The sequence below is a fragment of the Hordeum vulgare genome, chromosome 1H, assembly GCF_904849725.1.
Source record: "Hordeum vulgare subsp. vulgare chromosome 1H, MorexV3_pseudomolecules_assembly, whole genome shotgun sequence".
NCBI lineage: Eukaryota > Viridiplantae > Streptophyta > Magnoliopsida > Poales > Poaceae > Hordeum > Hordeum vulgare.
Genome location: NC_058518.1, coordinates 345518081 through 345534785, shown reverse-complemented (window position 1 = coordinate 345534785; position 16705 = coordinate 345518081).

Below are 16705 nucleotides of genomic sequence, written 5' to 3'. Positions count from 1 at the left end.
CTTCTTCTTCTCTCTCAAATAGACACAATCGAAGTTTGTTGTCTCTTTGATGTACCTGAGTATATTTTCCACAGTTGTCCAGTATTTCGTCGTGGGTGCTTCCATGAAGTGACTCACTATGTCAACGGAATAGGCCAAGTCTGGTCTTGTATTCGTGAGATACCTCAACTTTCGGACCACACTTCTATACTCCGTTGCATCAACCACGGGTGCTTCACTTTTCTTGCTTAGTATAAGACGAGGCTTCATTGGAACATAACTTGGGTTGCAATCTTCCATGCTACTGCTTTCAAGTATCTTCTTTGTATATGCATGCTGGCATAGTGTGATCTCGTCCGGCTTTTGTTGTACCTCGATTCCAAGGTAGTAACACAAGAGCCCTAGATCAGTCATCTTGAATAGCTCCTTCATTTGTAGCTTGAAGTTTGCAATCACCTCTTCGTCAGCTCCAGTTATCAACAGATCATCCACATAGATGCCCACTAAGAGACGATCCTTTTCATTACCTTGCTTATACATCGTATGCTCGAGTGGACTCTTCTCAAAACCTAGAGAAATCAATGTACTGTCAAGCTTGATGCTCCATGCCTGATAAGCTTGTCGTAGCCCGTACAACGCCTTGTGTAGCTTCAATACCTTGTGTTGCTCTCCTTCTTTGATATATCCCGGTGGTTGCTTCACATACAATTCTTCTTCTAACTCCCCAACCAAAAACGTGAAGTTCACATCCATGTGATGTATCGTCCAACATTCTTGAGCCGTGATAGCAATAAGTAGCCTCACCGAGTCCATCCTTGCAACCGGAGAAAACACTTCTTTGATTTCCACACCTTGCTCGTGCACGTTTGCTTTAGCCACGAGCCTTGCTTTATGCTTCACCAAGTTCCCTTTGGCATCCTTCTTGACTTTGTACACCCACTTGAGCTCTATGGCACTATGTCCGTTGGGAAGATCCACGAGCTCACATACTTTGTTGTCTCGGATCGACCTCAACTCTTCATCCATAGCATGACGCCAACACCCTTCCATAATTGCTTCTTCAAAATTTTCCGGTTCCTCGATGTGCAAGCATCGTTGCCCTTTACTTTTCATCTTCACCGAATTTATTTGAAGCATTTCCTCTGAATAGAGATTAAATACGCGTCGTTCATGTGCTACTGGAGAAGCCACATATTCTTTTAAACTTGCCAAAGTTCTAATTTCTGGCGTTTCAAGACTTTCAGAGAACACACTTGCCCCTCCTCCAACGCTGCTTTCTAGGCGGAGTGCCCCTTGCAAAATTTCTAGGATTTGCTTCCCTTCTAGCCCTAGCCCTGGAGCTGCTGTATACAGCTCGTACTGGCCAACACCATCTGGCTTCTCCATTGTGCAACACAAGCTAGTGAGCAAATCAGCCGCTTTCGTGCCTGCACAACTTGGGTTGCTCCCACCTCTGTTCGATGCTCGACCAATAGCCGCATCAACTTGCTCGTTCGGCACAACGTCGGCTCCGTGCGCTCGGGCATGCTGTCCACATGGGCTCTCCTCGTCCGGTCGATCTTCTAATGCAATAGATGCGTCCGTGCTCAGGATGTCCGCACAACACGAAGTTGCATTTTCCAACATCACGTATGTGCAAAGTTCGTGTGGGCTAAGTGAAGGTCGCGACATTTCATGTTCTTCTGTCGCGACGACTCCATCACATCCCACGCCGTGTTCTTCTGGCGACACATCTTCGCCGTCTTCCAGCGTGATCACACTGCCACACCTTATGTTATGGTATTCTGGCGTCATAACGTCACCTGTTTCTAGCGTGACCACACCATCACGTCCCGTGTCATGGTCTTTAGGTGCCATGTCTTCGCCTTCTTGCGTGACCACACCATCACGTCCTGTGTCATGGACTTCTGGTGCCACGACTTCGCCTGGGTGTACTGATGTGGGTGCACTCACCGGACTCATGTCCAGATCATGATCATCTGGATCATCTTCGTCCACTAGTTCGCACATTAGAATCATATCCCCGTCGTCTCCTTCCTCAGCCATGAGCGCCTGTTGCTTCGGTGCTTCCTCGCAGTCAGCCTTGAAGTGACCGAGGAAGCCACACTTATGACATCTCACTTTCCTGATGTCAAACTTCCTCCTCGGTGGTGCAGGCGCATCCTCGTCATCCGAGTCGGCGAAGTTCTTTCTCGCTGAGCGCTGCTTCCCCTTCCCCTTCTTCTTGCTGCTGCTCGTGGATCCGCCTTGTTGTTCTTTTGACAGGGCAATCCATTGTGCCTTTGTCAGCATCAGGTGCTCACTCGCCTCTGCGTCGCCGAAACTGAGACGAATTCTCTCATCGTGGGCCTTGAACCTTCCGACGAGATCCTCGACCGTGAGAGTCTTTAGGTCGAGACATTGCTCGATCGACGTGACGATCTGGATGTAGAGTGCCGGCGCGGCGCGCAAAAATCGTCGAACGATCGCAACTTCTTCTAGGGTTGAACCATAGCCCCGTATGCCATTGACGAGGGTCTTAAGACGGGAGGCAAACTGATCAACCGTCTCGCTTTCCTCCATCTTCAGGCATTCGTAGCTTCTCATCAAGGACTGAAGGTGTGCTTCCTTGACACGTTCATGACCCTGGTGCAGGATCTTGATGGTCTCCCATGCCTCCTTCGCCGATTTCTTTCCGACGAGGTGTTGCAGCACATCCTTCGGCATGGCGGAGTAGATCGCCGTTAACGCCCGACGATTCGTCCGGTACTTTGCCGCACCCTTCGCGTACTCGGCGCCGCCGGGGTCGACAGCTTCCCAGAACTCCGCTCCCTCCATCGCGACCTCCATGTTCATCGCCCATAGTGTGTAGTCCTCTCGATCCAGCCGGGGGAATTGCGACCCCCCAACCATCGGCATCGGTGCTCTAGCTCCCGCCACAACGATCTCCTTGCCCGGGTTTGACATGATCCTTCGATTGCTTTCCGAAGATCACGTCAATAAACCAAGCTCTAGATACCAATTGTTGGATATAGGACCGACTCGACGAGTACTTTCCGTCGAGACGATCTCGTACGCTGCAGCCACAAAGAACAAGCAAGCACTCAAGCTGGTGGATGGATACTCAGCGTCACAAACCTAAGTAGTCAAGCTAGCAGCTGGATGGATTTTATCCTGGCTAGCTAGCTAGCTTTGCACCTATAGCTAACAATCAGCAGTCAGAACCTGATCGACTGGAACTAGCACAACTCGGCGAAACACAAAGTATTTGATGGCTAATAGGTGCGTGTCGCACCTATGATTCAATTGCTTTGATCTTGCTTAGTTGATTACAGGGGCAGGTTACAAGTATATATATAGGAGCACTAATAGCTAGCAGTCCTAGTCCATATACAAAGTCCTAGACGGTAATTGCCTCCGCGTACTAGTCGAACACGGACACCACATCATCGTGGTTAACTCCAACATCGTACGGATGTTTCAGATCAAAGACAGAGAGATTGATTTGCACAACACTTTTGCTTTCATTCCTAAACATGTTATCAGCACTCCTTTGCCACAAAGAGAAGAAAAAAGCATCACGGGAGAAAGAAGAAAGAGGTGAGAACATGGCAGGAGAAGACTTGTCATCTCTTACCTTTGCCTTTGCTCGTTTCATCCAGCGGGAAACCCATCGCCGTCGCTTTCCTCGCAGTCAGAACCACCACGCCGCCCGTCGCCGTCATGGACTTGGCGTAACAAGTGGCCCTCGACGCCGCTTTTTCGCCGGGAAGAACCGCCGTCGTGGGGATGCACGCCATGGCAACCACTTCATGCACCAGGCCGGACCTTCAACGCCGGTCGCCGCCAACGAGACGGGACCAACAACTCCACCAACTGTCTTCCCCATCCCTTTGATGGAATGGTTGGTTGCAGGGCCATCGGCGCCATTCCTCGGAGAAGAGGAGATGCTCCCATGGCTCGCCCCACCACCACTTCCCCCGTACTGCCTGCAGCACCACCCGTGCCCAGCACGTACGGGCGCACCACCGCGGCTGCCGTCACCGACGTCGTCGGACGAACTGCTGGAGCACTTCTTCCCACCGGGATACGGTCCCATCCCGGAACTCCCGTCCCCGACGCCGACTGCAGAAGAACTCCATGGCAACTCCACCGTCCCGGATCTGAACATGGAGGCCAAGGTGGGAGAGGAAGAGATGGAAGGGCATGACTCCTCGTCCACACCGCCAGCACCACCCCTTCCTCCCATACCTCCACCAGAAGCACGCCGGATCCCGCGGCAGTTTGCCGCAACCATGGCTCAAAACCGAGCCGCACTCCGGGGCGCATGGTCACCGGCGGCCCTCGGCCTCGCCGGCGCCCCCGGGGAGAGCAACAGCGGCAGGAACCAGCCGGCGCGGGATGCAGCAGAAGGAGAGGCTGACTGCCATGGGAAGGGGATTGAAGAGCAGGAGAGTGGAGGTGCAGACGAGTGAAGAAAGGGGAACGGGAGAAGAAGGGAGGCGTCGGTCTGGATCTGGGGTCGACCAGATCGAGCCGAGGGGACGGGAGAAGCGGCGCCGAGGGTAAACCCTCGTGCGTCTCGCTCCTTATCACCTCCCTCTGTCGGTCATTACCCTGGGCCGGACCCCCCTTTTCTCTCTCTGTCGGTGCTAGGGCTGGGCCTCCTTCTCCCCAAATAGGCCTAACAGGCCAACATCTGAAAAAAAAACAAATAAGGAGACTGCTGGTGTTTTGGCATTTCCATCAGGAAAAAGCCATAGCACCAATATATTACATAGCATCCTTGTTTTTTTAGTGTGATATATTATTGTATTTGAAGAATCTTGCTTTTTATTTTATGTAATTGATGTATTATAAGTTTGTATATATTTAGACTATATATCGTCTAAAAAATAAAGTCTGAGACTATGTATACATATTCTATATGATTGCCTCAGCATTCGTTTTTCATTTTTTTAGAATATGTAAATTCTTAAATACAACATTTTTTTATTCGAATTTTGGGATCACAAAGTAGATGAGGCATCTACTGCACTTTGCAAATTATCCTCATCACTGAAAGATCAAAATTTTGCCTCCATTCTATTGGCAAAATAACTATCTACAAGTGCTCTCCCAAATATACGAACTAATGTGACTACCTCGAATTTTTTCAAATCACAAGGCAATTGTGTGATCAACTGCATAATTTGTAGATTATCCACTCTCATTATGAGGTCTACATCCAGTCTTTTGACAAGATGATTACCTTAAAAGTGATTTTGTAAAATGTAGTATGACACAAAAGTAATGGACATATGAACATCTACTGGTCAAAACCAGAATATGCTCTCCATTACAGTGAGATCTACACCGCAACGGTGACTATCTTCAAAGTGTCATATACATAAAATGAGGTCTACACATATAAGTATAAAGCATCAGCTATACTTGCAAATTTTGCTTCATCAAAGCATTTGTTGTTACTTATATTTTACTATCATAGTAAAACTAAATTATGCATGAAAATACCATGCAGGAAATGGCTGGCATCATGCATCGTGAATTTCATGAACTTGAACTAGATGGTAGTAACTATTTACCATGGGCTATGGATGCAAAGATAGCCCTCGAAAGCCGTAAACTCGGTTCCACTATCATCACACCTGTTGAACGCGTCGTAGAAATCCCCACGGCAGCCAAATATACAGCTTTAAGTTTCTTAAGGCACCATCTCCATCCGGACTTAAAGTTTGAATAATTGATGGAAGAAGATCCACTAGCTTCGTGGAACTCTCTCAAGGAGAGATATGACCAACAAAGAGCAGTTATGCTACCAGAAGCACAGAGAGAATGGTCCCTCATAAGGTTCCAAGACTTCAAATCTGTGGCAGCATATAACTCTGCAGTTCACAAGGTTAACTCAAAACTAAGGTTTTGCAATCAAGAAATTTCTGAAGAAGACCTTATTGAGAAGACCTTGTGCACTTTCCACCCCTCGATGAGGCTACTACACCAGCAGTATCGTCAACAAAAATACAAAAAGTATTCTGATCTCATATACACTTTACTTCAGGCTGAGAAACATGATGAACTTCTCATGAAGAATCATCAGACACGCCCAACGGGCTCAATGCCACTCCCTGAAGCACATGCTAACACTCAGTTTACTACAAAAGTATGGGGGCAACAAAAAGAATTTCAAGAAATTCAATGGAAAGTGGAAAAAGAACAACAAGCAGAAAAGCTTTGGTCAATCTAAAGGTAAAGGTCACTTCAAGAAAAATTACCGAAACACCAACTCCGAGATTTGTCAAAGGTGTGGATGTACTAACCATCGTACTAGCAAATGCCGAACTCCCAAGCATCTAGCGGATTTATACATCAAATCCACTGGGAAAGGCAAACAAGTTCATGGAAAAGCTGAAGCGCACTTCAACGCCTTCCAACAAGAAGAAAACCTTGAAGCTAGCACTTCTCAAAGCGCTCCTAAGGAAACAAGGCATAAGAATGAAGATCTTCTTGATATTGACAACCTGATGGTGGAATACACCCAAGACGCATATGGAGATCTCATATAATCTCCACATCACTCATTTGATATTATTAACTATTTTATTGTAATAATGGATGTTATAATTTGTATAACTCTAAGTAGAATAAAGTCCTACGGACCAATCGTATTATGTAACTCAAAATAATATCATATTTATATTTGTAACTGTAATATGAATACTTTATATATATATATATATATATATATTTATATGTGAGTAATATGAATAAAGTTTCATTCTAAAATATTCTCTTACTCTATATAGATTTTACGGGAAAATAATCCAATGGAAGAAGAATTATATTTGGTGGACAGTTGCACCACTAACACAATTTTAAGGGAAATAAAATATTTCCAAACTCTAACTAAGGGAAAAGGGAATATTATGACAATCGTCGGTCGCGATGCATCAATTATTGGTTCAGGACGAGCCACACTTGTTCTACCTATGGATACTACGATTGTAATTGAGGATGCACTCTTGTATCCTGAATCTACACGCACCCTTCTAAGTTTCAAAGACCTCAGATCAAATAATTTCCATCTGGAAACAATTTCTGAAAATAATTCTGAATATTTGCTTTTAACAAAGAGCAATGGGTCTGAGAAACAAATTCTTGAAAAATTCCCCTCATTTTCATCTGGATTATATTACAGTTATATAAAACTCGTACCACATGTTGCGTACAAAATAATTTTTCAAGATCTTGATAAATTCAAGACTTGGCATGATCTCTTAGGTCATCCTGACATAGGGATGATGAGAAAAATTATTGACAATTCTATTGGTCACAGCCTTCCAACTAAAAATTTCCCAAAATCAGCCGATTTTGTGTGCACTTCATGTGCAACTGGGAAATTAATTATAAGACCATCTTATCTTAAAGTAAAAAGTGAGTCACTTAACTTCCTTGAACGCATTCAAGGAGATATATGTGGTCCAATTCAACCACTATCAGGACCTTTTAGATATTTCATGGTGTTCATAGATGCATCTACTAGATGGTCACATGTATGTCTATTGTCCACATGAAATCATGCTTTTGCCAAGCTAATTGCTCAAATTATCAAATTAAGAGCAAATCATCCTGACAATAGGATAAAAAAAATTCGAATGGACAATGCCGCTGAATTCTCTTCACGTGCATTCAATGACTATTGCATGGCTATGGGCATTCATTTAGAACATTATGTGCCTTATGTCCATACTCAAAATGGTTGGGCTGAATCTCTCGTAAAAAGAGTAAAATTAGTTGCTCGACAACTATTACAGAATTGTAATTTACCAGCATCTTGTTGGGCACATGCGGTATTACACGCCGCAGATCTGATACAAATCAGACCAACTGCATATCATACAACCTCCCCACTACAACTAGTACGTGGCACTCAGCCAAGTATTTCCCATCTGTGAAAATTCGGTTGCGCAGTATACGTACCGATATCACCACCGCAGCATACAACAATGGGCCCCCACAGAAAACTAGGGATCTATGTTGGTTATAATTCTCCGTCAATTATTAAATATCTAGAACCTCTTACAGGGGACCTGTTTACTGCCCGCTATACCGATTCTATTTTTGATGAGGACCATTTCCCGGCATTGGGGGAGAATCATACCACAAAGAGTGCCAGGAAATAGATTGGAATGTAATAGGCATTCAGTCCTTAGATCCACGTACTAAAGAATCTGAAACTGAAGTTCAGAGGATCATAGATTTGCAACACATTGCAAATAATCTGCGAGATGCATTTACTGACCATAAAGGTGTAACTAAACCACATATTCCCGTTGTTAATGCACCAGAGCGAGTGGAGGTACCAACTAAAACCACTCAAACCCCAAACGAGAGTAAGAGGGGGAGAAATCTGGTTAGCCGAAATAGAGCTTCTCAAAAGCCTCCGCGGAAACAGAGGAAACCAAATCCTCTATCAGTAAATGCAATTCAACCTCAAGTTGAAGGACACCAACCAGATGCTCAACATCTTGAACCTAGCATAAATGCGCATAAAAACATAATAGCTGGGACATCGGAACACCATGACTCTATTGTTGTGGGAAATCACATAGAGTCTAAAGGTATAAAAGAAATTTCCATAAACTATATAGAATCAGGAGAATCATATTATAGAGAGACTACAATTGTCGACATATATTTTGCCTCTGAAATTGCTGAAACCCTTCAACTGGATTCAGAACCAAAGACCGTCAGGGAGTGCCTCAAGCGTCCTGATTGGCCTAAATGGAAGGAAGCAATTGAGGCAGAACTGCACTCGCTCAACCAAAGAGAGGTGTTTTCCTCAGTAATACCTACTCCTCAAAATGTCTTCCATGTGGGAGCAAAATGGGTTTTTGTTCGAAAAAGGAACGAAAACAATGAGGTGGTGAGACACAAAGCGAGGCTTGTAGCACAACGGTTCACGCAGAGACCCGACATCGATTACGATGATGTTAGAGCATATATCTCCATATGTGTTTTTGGTAATTGATGAAAATTCCTATGGACTAATGGTTGCCTTAAGTTATATTTATAGGATTTGTCCATAGACACTTCTTGAAGTCCATCTGTTGGGTTCAAGGAGTTTATATGATGACCAAGATGGTATTCAAGGTATTATCCAAAGAATGGTCATAGAGACACAAGGTTGATCAAGTTCTCAGACAAAGAGTAAATCAAGATGATCAACACACAAAGCGTACAATATGTACCGAGAGGGATCAAGTGATCACATGGTATGGTAAGCATTGTCCATTACGTGTTTGTGTACTAACCCATGGTCTTTGTGAGAGTTCTATGTGGGAGTTAGGTGTGCTTCCATGGGCTTGCGTCAAAAGGAAGATCTCATACAACCCATGAAGGATGACGTCAAGTGGTGATCGTCATCAAGATTGCGGTGTGCAAGTTCAAGTAGATCATCACAAATATATCATGCTTGATGCTTGTCGTCCATTGTGGTGGCAATGGACTTGTGAAGATATGCTGAAGAGCGGCTCACCCATAGTGTGTATGGGGGAGCAATCAACTAGTCTTCATCAAGCAAACGCAATCAAGAAAGGTGGTCCATCTTGAGTAAGCCAAGATCATCGTCATCTAGCTCAAGAGGACGAGGTGCAAGGTATAGGTTTGCCCTTGATAGGTTTTCTGTTTTAGGATAGATTGTCGTACTGTCAAGGGGGCTCTCAAGTGAGTAGCTTGATCGTATCGTTCGTTGAGAGCTCAAACCATTTGCATCCTTGCATCATACTTCTTGGTTCTTGTTTGGTGTTTCTCTTTGTGAGTTTTAGAGCTTATGTTCATCTTCATGACAAGCTCGAGTTCATCGAAAACGGAGTCCATATGCATCTTCTATGATGTTTTCGATGTTGGGAGTTTTTACCGGTCTTATTCGAAGAAGGGTTCTCACCATTTTATTATGGGACTTTTCTCACTTGCTTGTTATTAATATTTCTATCAAGATTGTGTTAGCCCATGTCGTTAGCTTTCCAACAAACTTGGTTTCGTTGAATTCGGAGTCTGTATGCGAAAGTTACAGCAGTTTTAGTATCGAGCGGTAGTACCGCTCCTAGTGCCAGAGGTAGTACCGCTCCTGTAGCGGTAGTACCGTCCCCGGAGCGGTAGTAATTTTTTACTACCACTCCCTAGCGGTAGTACCGCTCCGTCGGGCTGTTTTATGCATACTTTTTGGCCTCAGCATGGTTGGTGAACCTACCGAGCGGTAGTACCGCTCCATGAGCGGTAGTACCGCTCTGTGCGGGCTGTGAGGCTTAACGGTTGGATTTTCCCCACCTATAAAAGGGGGTCTTCTTCCCCATTGAACCTTATCTCTTTAGCTCGTGTTCTTCCCCCATTGTTGACCTTCTTCGAGCTTGCTAACTCTCAATCCCTCCAATGATTCTTGCTAGTTCTTGAGGGAAAAGAGAGAGGAGATCTAGATCCACATTTCCACCAATCACTTTCTCCTCTAAGTGAGGGGAACCCCTTGGGTCTAGTTCTTGGAGTTCTTCGTGTTCTTCTTCGTTCTTCCTCTCATTTTCCTCCCTAGCATTAGTTGCTTTGGTGGGATTTGGGAGAGAAGGACTTGGGCACTCCGTGTGCCCTTGCCATTGCATTAGTTGCATCGTTTGAGTTCTCCACGGTGATACGTGGAAGTGAAGTTTGAGAAGCTTATAACTTTGGTACTTAGTACCCTAGATATTGTTCTTCGTGGATGCTTTGCCGTCCTAGAAGCTTGGTGGTGTCGCGGAAATCAATCGTTGTGGTGTAAAGCTCCGGGCAAGCATCGGGGTCTCCAATTAGTTTGTGGAGATTGCCCCGAGCAATTTGTACGGGTATCGGTGACCGCCCCCAAGGTTTGCCATTTGTACGGGTTCGGTGACCGCCCTCAAGGGTGCCTTAGTGGAATCACGACATCTTGCATTGTGTGAGAGCATGAGGAGATTACGGTGGCCTTAGCGGCATCTTGGGGAGCATTGTGCCTCCACACCGCTCCAATGGAGATTAGCATCCGCAAGGGTGTGAACTTCGGGATACATCATCGTCTCCGCGTGCCTCGGTTATCTCTTACCTGAACCCTTTACTTATGCACTTTACTTTGTGATAGTCATATTGTTTATTTTCATATATCTTGCTATCACTTAGTTGTTTATCTTGCTTAGCATAAGTTGTTGGTGCACATAGGTGAGCCTAGTTGTTGTAGGTTTTGTGCTTGACAAATTAAAATTTAGTTTTATTCCGCATTTGTTCAAGCCTAAATCATAATTATTTTGAAGCGCCTATTCACCCCCCCTCTAGGCGACATCCACGTACTTTCAATTGGTATCAGAGATAGGTCTCTCTTTATTAGGTTTAACCACCCAGAGAGTAAGGATGTCGACTAGGGGTTTAGGATTCACTGACATGCTTAGTTTCGATGGCACAAATGTTGATGTTTGGGTAATTCGCATGCTTAATCACTTTCGGGTCTTGGACCCAAATTTAGAGCGAATTGTAGATATGGGTTTTTCTCCTCCAAAGGATTCTCAAAATATATCTTTAGAGGATGAGAGAAACTCTTGTCTCAATGCTCAAGCTTCTAATGAGCTTTTTGTTGCTTTGAGCAATGTAGTTATATTTCAACTCATGCCATTCCGGGATACTCATGAGTTGTGGACAAAGCTTCAAGATAAATATGGTATGTCCAAGATTTGTGGGAATGATTGTTCTCCCTCCACCTTCGGTCGCGTGGTCTTCTCAATTTCATCTACTTCACCTACATGTGGATTGCCACAAGGTAATGATACGGTGAGTAGTGGTAATCATTGCAACGATGATAGTGGGTTTATTGTTGATGATCCTTCATCACTATATTATTGCAATGCTTCATCTTTGGGCATTAACACTTCGAGCACTCTAAATGTTTTACATGCTTGTGTTGATAGTCCTTGCATATCATGTAAAAACTGCTTGACTAAATCTCATGATGATATGCTTCCTATATCTTGTTGCCATGATAAAAATGTATATATTTCCTCGAGTTGTTGTGCTAACAATGTAGAGGAATTTCATCATTCCATGTAACAAGATGTGGCCTTGAATGATGCTTCAAGGAATCCTACATCATCATCTATTGTGACTCACTTTTGCCTTATGGCTAAGGCTTCAAAGGTATCTCCTACTTTGAATCCCAATATATCTCATGATGATGATGTTGATGATAATGGGGATGAGAATAATGATGAAGAGAGTGATAATATTGCATCCTTAAAAATTAAGGGTGAAATGATTTTTAAATCTCTTTATAAGAATAAACTTGCTTGTTCCAACTTCTTGGAAATCATGTCTATTGCCACTGAGGGAAAAAAATACATTTAGGAGTTGGAAGCTCATCTCGAGGAGCATGGGGCCACCATTGAGACAATGGAAGGTCATGAGCGTGAATACGCTAACGAGATCGCGGAGCTATCTCAGGCACTTGAAAATGAACAAACCACCAAGGAATCTCTTGAGGAAACCTTTGCTATAGAATTATCTAGATTAAAGGAATCCCATGATAGAGCTCTCGAGGTGGCTAATGATTTTAGAACTAAAAACGATAAGCTTGAAGTTGCACATGCTAAACTCGTTGAGGACTATGAGCACCTCGAAAATCGCTCAAAGGCTATTAAGAGTTCGCTCATCGAACTCACTGTGACGCCCTCGGCTTAATCGTACGCTAATCATACACGCAAATGCGTACGATCAAACCCAAGGACTCACGGGAAGATATCACAACACAACTCTAGACACAAATAAAATAACATCAGCTTCATATTACAAGCCAGGGGCCTCGAGGGCTAGAATACGAAAGCTCGATAAGCACACGAGTCAGCGGAAGCAACAAATATCTGAGTTCAGACATAAAACATGGGGTGCCTTAGAGAAGGCTAGCACAAAAGATAAAACGATCGAACGAGGCGAGGCCTCCTGCCTGGGAACCTCCTAACTACTCCTGATCATCAGCGGCCTCCATGTAGTAGTAGGCACCGTCGGGGTAGCAGTCGTCGGTGGCGGGGACCTCCATCTCCTGGGCTTCATCATCTGGTCGCAGCAAACGGATCAAGGGAACAAGGGGGAGCAAAGCAGCGGTGAGTACTCATCCAAAGTACTCGCAAGTCTTACATCAGAACTATTCTAATGATGCACCAGTATCAAAGAAGGGGGTTATATGTGGACTGACTGTAGCAATGCGAGAATAGAGAGAGAAAGGCCTAGTCCTATCGAAGACTAGCATCTTCAGGGTCTTGCAGCAATAGACGAGAGTAGAACAGGGGGGGGGTAACACATAATAGTCATGTTGTTGCAGCAATATTAAAGTGAGGTCACGCCTAAAGATCCTCCCTCGACTCCCTGCGAGGAAGCAATCCCGAGGCAAACTAATTCCAGTTAAGTAACAATTTTAGTTGTAAAAGATCGGGGCACAACTCCAAGTCGTCCTATAACCGTGGACACGGCTATCCGAATAGTTAATTTTCATCCCTGCAGGGGTGCACCACATGTCCCGTCACGCTCGATAACACTCTGGCCGGACATACTTTTCTGGGTCCTGCCCGGCCTCGGAATATCGATACGTCGCAGCCCCACCTAAGACTAATCAGAGAGGCCAGCCCGCCGGTCTATATCCTAAGCACAAAGGGTTCATGGGCCCAGTTCCCCTTCACGCTCCTGCACGTGGCGTGGGCGGCCGACGTCAGTCCTAGCATCCCTTAATCACAAGCGCGATGCATCTCGGGACCACTCGGGCGCGCGCCGCTACACTGCTCGCATCTGAAAAGCTTCGGCTGATACCGCGACGCCGAGTACCCATAATTCTTCCCGCGTAGCCGGTTAGTGCGAAAAGGTCTCCGACCAACCCAGATCAAATACCCAAATCCATTAGCATTTTAATTAGGCCAACAACACAGTCTCGCGGGAATCCACCCGTCTTACAACTAATCACCGAAGATCCCAGTAACATGATCGAGTAACTCTGTGGTTGTAACATCGGGGGAAATCCGAGGTATCACCCTCGTTGGATTCCGAACGATGTACCCGTCAAGGTGGGCTTAGAGGAATCACCCTCGGGGGTCCCACACTCGCGGGGTTGCACGACAGGGGCGTCATCGGGAATGGTGAAAGAGGAATCACCCTCGATAACCACGACCGACTAGCTATACTACAAAGATATCATCAGGAGTACTTAGCGAGGTGTCACCCTCGGTACCCGATAGTATCGTTGTAGCGTCGTACAACGAAGGGGGGTGAATGTGTTGTGTCGGGTCTGGCTCGTCGATCAAAGATCGAGATTTGAAAACAAGCGGGGCAACTGAGCTACGGGGTCAGAGGGGATGACTGCTCCACCTATACTAAGCATATTAAAGGTACAGGACTGAAAGTAACAGTTCATCAAAAACAGGCTATGCATCAGATATAGGAGCTAACTACAACAGTAGCAAAATACTAATGCAAGCAGTAGGAAGAAAGACATAGGCGATATAGGAATGATCAAGGGGAGTTTGCTTGCCTTGCTGCTCTGCGGCAAAGGACTGATCGGCAGGGTCGTAGATGTACCCGGCAGCAGCGTCAGTCTCGGGGTCTACCGGTAAGAAGAGGGGGAAGAAACAATAAATAATAGCACCGATGCAACACAAAACATGACATGGAAAGATGCAGGCTAGACATGAGCTAACGCAGCAACATCCGTCATAGACGGGTCGGAAGAATATCTGACAATATTTTCCGGGTCTCGGGCTACTACCGGTTATACTGGAAACGATGGAAAAGTTCCATGTTTGCTAAGCTAGGGACGCGTGATAGACGAACGGACCGTGTAGCCGGGTTCGTCTCGTTTTGCTGATCAACTTTCATGTTGAAAATATTTTGATCTGACTTACGGATTATTTTATATTAATTTTTAAAGTTTTATTAATTATTTAAGAATTTAAAACAGATTTAAAAGATTTAATAAAATCCTATTATGACATCATCGCGATGTCAGGCTGACATCAACGTTTGACTGGTCAACTGACCAGCGGGTCCCGAACGTCATAGGCACAAGTTTTATTAAGATTAATTATTTATTAATCAGATTAATTCAAAGAGGGACCCACGTGTCATACTCTAATTGTGTTAATTAATTATTTTAACTAATATATCTATTTATTTATTTATTTAAGAAAAACATTATTTTTATTTATTGCGTGGGGCCTCCCTGTCATAGACAGTGGGTGCATTGGCCCCACCGGTAAGTGGCCTAAGGTTAATTTCTCATTTATTTTTATTAGATAACTAACCGTGCAAATACCGTATTCCTCTAAATATCCATATACGCAAATACATACATCACATCTCATACATACATACATACATACATACATACGCATCTAATACAACATTTGTTTTTATTTTTATTTTTCTCTCAAAACTCTCAACACTCATCTCTCTGTTAACAGAGACAAAGAACTCTCTCTAACTCCACCTAGAAGAACACAAACTTCAAATCCTCCTACCGGAGTCCACCGTCGACGGATCGAGGCCCCGTTTGCCGGAACGGAACCGGGACGGCGAGGAGATCGACACGGTGGGAGGAGCCCGAGGAGGGGCTCACCGACGGTGACGTGACGGCCCGGTGAAGCCGGAGTTCGCACGAAGGTGACGGTGGAGACGGCGTGGAGGCGGTGACGGTGACGGTGACGATGGTGACGCGCCGGCGAGGGGGGAACCGGCCGGATCCGGCGAGGTGATGACGTAGGGGAGGCCCGGTGGGGGAGGGACTCGCCGGCGTGGTGAAGGGGCCGAGGGAGGCCGAGGCAGCCGGGGCCCCCTGCCGGCGGGGTGGAGGCCGAGGGGCGGGCGGCTCGCCGACGGAAGGAGGAGGGGCCGCCGGCCGAGGTGGGGCTCGCCGGCCAGGGAGAAGGCTCGCCGCGGGAGGAGGTGGCGCGCCGGCCAAGGAGGGGGGGGCTCGCCGCGGGAGGAGGGCCGGTGGAGGGAGGAGGCCGGCGGGGGAGCTCGCCGGCGGGAGGCAGGGGAGGCCGCCGGCCGAGGGAGGGGGCGAGGTGGGGATCTGGGGCGAGGAGGCCACGGGAGGAGGGAGGGATCATGGGGATGGGGGGGGCTCTCGGTTGGTGGGGGGGCCGAGAGAGAGAGGGAGTTACGGGAGGAGAGGAGAGCGTGGGAGGGTAGGAGGCGCGGGGGGGGGGGGGCTGGCGTCGTGGGGTGGGGCCCCCCACGAGGGGGGTTGGCTGGCGGCGGCGCACCAGGGGGGGAGGGAGCGCTGTCGGTGGGTGGGAGTAGCGAGGGAGGGGCTCGCCTCTCGCTAGGGTTTGGCGGGAGGGGGCGCGGGAGGTGGCCGGCTGGGCCTTGAGCCCAGTTGGGCCAGGGGGGTTGTTTCCCTTTTTTTTGATTTGTTTTATTTTGTTTTCTCTTTTTTTTTATTTGTTTTATTTTGTTTTCTCTTTTTTTTTGTTATTATTACTTCTTTAATACTTTCCTTTTATATATATATCCTTTTAATACTTGTAATGAACCGATAAAGTGCTTCCGTTTGCTTTCAAATTTTGGATCCGGACAGACGCGAATCCACGCTGGTCTGTGATGGGAATTCGATGACGTGGCATCATTAGCGGTTGATCACTGTAGCTTAATTACAATCACTACTGTAGCAAAAGTCGAGGATGTCACAATTCTCCCCTACTAACAAGAATTCTCGTCCCGA